The following is a 4,717-nucleotide window of genomic DNA, read 5'->3' as shown; positions in this document are numbered from 1 at the left end:
CAAAACAGGGATGGCACCATATTTGAGCTCGGGGCCCCTGGCGAACAGAGGGGGGCCAAGTAATAGCTTAACATTTTTGTGGGAGGTTGGGCTGTGGTCGCGGCCGCGTGTGGACGTGTTTGGCGTGTGCTCCGTGTACAAGTATCGTTTATAGTGTTTAGGAGCATCTCCTGACGTTTATTTAACGTTTAAGTTACTCCGGAAACGGCTCTGCATCGACGGGCATATGAATTGTTGAAGTGACAATGATTTTCGAGGAATTATTAGACACAGAATACTCGGAGAATACTCGGAGATAATGGAGCATGTAATGGCAGTCATACGAGCATGTGCATGCCTACGGATGACGTGGAACTCGCGAGAATATAATGTAGTGTATCGCTGTAAATTTGTGTAATGATTACGAACTTATTGCTCGGATTTTAAATATGTCGTGTGGAGCTGAATATCCGGTGACAACATAATGTTTATAGTGATCCATTGAAAGAATAGTGGTTGATGAAGACTGGAATAATGCCGAGCCTTGTGACGTCATCTCTGACGTGGATCGGCTGGTCGGGATCATTCCGGTTACTGCCTGTATCGAGGACCTTTTAACTGCCTTGATGGCTGATAAGGGCTTCGTACTTTATCTTGGCATACCTGGGGGACCCTCATTATCGGATTTATCGGATTTGCCGATTTATCAATTGGTAATAGAGGTAAGTTTGTGATATGTCTTCTCCATGATGGGCTGGCCGGTCGGCATGGAGCAGACAGTACAGTATACAGAATACGGGGATCTCTCTGTTTTATGAGAGACATATATTGGGGGCTTACTCGACCTCTGAATAATATTTGATTTTGTGTTTCATTTACTCTATTTTGTTTGATAATTGCCTTCCTTATTATTTTGTAATTATAATTATTATACTCGCACATTTGTGCTTACTTATAACATAATAGTATAGCTGTTATAGATGTTAAAGTATCATTTGATCTCCTTACGGTTTAGAATTGAGATGCGGTATTGCTAACTTAACATATCTGAAACGCTAACCAAAAACGGTGAATTATTCTGTTAATGTGTATTTATTACCTTGTAACGGTAGGACCGTTACTACGGCCATCTTGCTTGCCGCACGCATACGTTCTCCCTCTCGACACGCGCTATCTCGCTCAGCATGCGCTCTCGCTCGCCGACACGCTCTGTCTCGCTCTCGCGGGGTCCCCACGCGGTACCGACTTCTACCGCCGGACCGACGGCGCACAGTGGGGGCCGCCGGCCGGGTATATAAGCCCGGCCGGCCGAGACATCGGGACCAGATCCTATCCCGACCAGCTCATGATACCGATCTCACCACTACCTAGCAACTCTTAGGGCAGATGTACTCAGCCCCGCCGGGTTGAACCGGCACTCTATACCTCGGGCCAAGGTTGTACTTGGCCCCGTCGGGTTGAACCGACTTCCGTTGCTTAGGCAGCGCTCGACGTGACACTCGAGCCTGCCGGCAATACCTGGCCGCCTGACCTAACCTTAGATAATAAGTGCATGTACTGACCGCGCTGTAAATATAATCGCATGATAGGGATAAGTCCGCTAGTTCTAAGTCTCGTAGTCATAGACTTGCTAGTTATAAGGCCTGTTAGTACTAAGTCCGCTAGTCGTAATCACATCCTAGTCTTAAGGCTTGTTCATACTAAATCCGCTAATTATAACCGCATGCTAGGAATAAGACCTGTCTAGTAATAAGTCCGCTAGTCATAAGACCTGCTAGGAGTAAGCCCTGTCTAGTACTAAGTCCGTTAGTTATAAGGCCTGTTAGTAATAAGTGCTCTAGTTCTAATCGCGCCGTCCGCGCCTGTAAATAAAACCGGGAACGATTGCACGCCGCACTGGTCTTGCGCTTCTCACCGCTTTGCGCCCATCGCTTTGTGCCTGCGCGTCACGCAGATCCTGCTACCAGCGACAACCTCCACCGCACGCTATCGCCAGACCCTGCACGCTGTATCTATCTTTCTTTAACTGAATAAACTATCTCTTTCTACCTACACCGTGTCTCGTAAGCTTGAGTCTCCCCTCCTCTCGAACCCGGACCCCGACGAGCCGATCCGAGCGTCGAGCGAGGTGACCGCGTTACAACCTTATATATGATCGGCTCATCACGAGCACAAATCGCAGTGTTGATAATAATTATTAAATTGATGGTCTAATGATACAGAGATCGATAGTTGAACGCGATTGGTTGATATACTTTGTGAATAATTTAGTTATCGGAGTTGTCTCCTTTACTTAACTCCGCCATATTGGAAATGTCAGTATGGGTTGTGTAACGAGCGATCGTTGTCAGTAATTTTAATAAGTCACCTGAGCTTATTAATAAAGTAGAGACTGCTTTAATAATGTATATGAGTTGCTCTGACTGTGTATAGTAAACGTGCTTAAAGATATAATCGCCTAGGCGGAATATGCAATGAGGGAACAATTATATAACGAGGATAATGCCGTACTTTATACTGCATACTAAGACTGTGAAACTTGCTCTGAGGTGAATTAATTCTAATTAAATGTGTTTTACTCCTCAGGAATTTACTGGTGGCGATCGCCTCGAGTTGATATGTGGAAGTCTTAATGTATGACTTACGTGTGGAGGTGGGGTTAGGATGACCATTACCTGGATCCCTACAAGATTTTACGGGGTCTTGAGGATTGTATTGTTGCGTCTTGATACTGAGGTATATTCAACGTATGCAGTCGTAATGTGTCCGGACATGTATGCATTGCGCCACCATAATACTGTTTTGTTCTTCCATTTTATCATATTGTATGTCATGCAGTGACACTAATATTAACGAATAATATATGTCCCCAGGATTGATGTATTACAGGCGTATTTGTGACTTGTGGTTGGTACAACTCATATGAATTGTCTATGCACTTGAAGAGTGGTTGTCCTTAATGACTAAGAAAATGAGTTGAGTGTATTGAGGATCTGACGTGGAATACATGGGACTCATCAAGAGGGGTTGTAGCGTTGCGCCATATCATCTCACTAGTAATACCCATGTGCGTCACCTGCATATCTCAGTTCCCAGCGAGATATTGCAATGAGTGGAATTAGTGTCCCTAAATTACTCTATTGGCTGAAGTCCTATATAGTGGCATACCTATAGAGTATTGCATATTGCATATTGCATGGTACATGATGATTTCGCAGATGTCCCCCTCATGTATGGAGTTGATCTCCCTTATCTTATTTTATTTTGCCATCCTGTCATGCGCTTCGCTGCTGTTCTAATGGATACCATTATTCTGAGGAAAGTTATATTGTAATCAGTGGTATTATCGGGAGTTGCAATTGCGCTGTATGTTGATATCCTAGTGATTAAATTCTCAATAATAAATTGCTGAGTAATTTAGACGGGAATCGGTTACGTTGAATTAAAGGACCGAATTACTATGATATCATTATTATATTGTGCATTCTGTTTGCGGGAATGCAAGGATTATGTAATTATGATCGAATTAAATCTCATATTTAGTTGGTGATTGTTTTTAATAATTATATTATTAATTATTAAGTTTGAGCAGTCAACGCTCCGTCTGCGTACCCTGTTGAATTGCTCTTATGGAATATGTATGTAATACGTAAGTTATAGTTGAGACCAGCAATCGGGATACTCAGCTTCTCGGCTGTGTTGCGCCTACTAGTGTTCTGCGATCTTGCAGTTGATTACCTTTTACTGCGGTGCATCCCTGTCTGTTCGTATATTGAATGACAGACAATTATTGAGCTATTGAATGACAGACAGTTATAATGTGGAGATTTCACTAGAGTGAATCTAGTGAGATTACTGAATTTGAATCCACTGAGCACTTTTATGAGGTTTTTGACAGTTGGGATTAGCGAGTTCGAATTTACAATACATAATTGCTGATTTGCGAAGATCTATGTGACCGATGGTTATAATTTTGGTTTTTTGAACTACTAATCTGCGTATTACTGTTGGCTTATGTTTGTCCTGATTTGAAGTGGATGTCTAACTACTGCTGATGTGAACTGTCTATGTCTATTTCTTTTGAATCCTCCCTGACGGTAGTACACAAATAGATGAATAAGCTGGTGCGATGGCCTATTTGGGAAATTAAGTGGAGAGAGGGATTTATAGACGGATCAGTAGTATTTGATGCATTTTATCTGATTCATTTTACGTATTATAGATATGAATAAATGATTGATTTGGTGATGATTTGTAAAACAAAAGCAAAAGAAAACAAATAAATGCGTGTCTATTTATTTACCCAATAACAATATACATGATGAATCTATTTGAATAACTTAGGATGTGCTACGTGGGACTGCGGGCCTTCCTTCTTCGGTACGTACGCATGCTTTGATGTATCTACGATTTCAGCTAACGTGCTGGGCATGCGAGTGTGGGGATCCTGGACGGTTGATCCGCTTGCACTTGAGTTTTTTGATTGAATCATTGTAGTGCGGTGAATCTTCTCTGCGGCATTTGACAGGACCTGACCTGATGTAATAGATTCAATTGATTATTTGTTCATCTATTATACTTATTTGTTGATTATTTGATTGTATTATTGCTTATCTTTGCGTATGGCGGCGTCCTCAGTACTCGCATGTGTTGCACATGCGGGCTGTATACTGGTTTTTTGGCGTGTCTAAGCGCATAGTGCACTGGCGGAGACTTCGTGACTTCTTGCATTCTGGGT

General features: G+C 42.5%; 1 long non-coding RNA gene across 1 annotated transcript; it reads left to right on the top strand.

Annotated features, from left to right (window-relative positions):
* The first annotated feature begins 2,303 nt into the window (after positions 1 to 2,303).
* LOC115236889 lies at positions 2,304 to 4,292 on the top strand. Its single transcript, XR_003884270.1, has 3 exons — positions 2,304 to 2,486; positions 2,566 to 2,715; positions 2,853 to 4,292. It is a non-coding gene; the product is annotated as an uncharacterized LOC115236889 (long non-coding RNA).
* Positions 4,293 to 4,717: the final 425 nt, after the last annotated feature.

The sequence above is a fragment of the Formica exsecta genome, unplaced genomic scaffold (genome assembly GCF_003651465.1).
Source record: "Formica exsecta isolate Colony F162 unplaced genomic scaffold, ASM365146v1 scaffold1127, whole genome shotgun sequence".
NCBI lineage: Eukaryota > Metazoa > Arthropoda > Insecta > Hymenoptera > Formicidae > Formica > Formica exsecta.
This window is presented reverse-complemented; position numbering and strand designations above follow the sequence as displayed.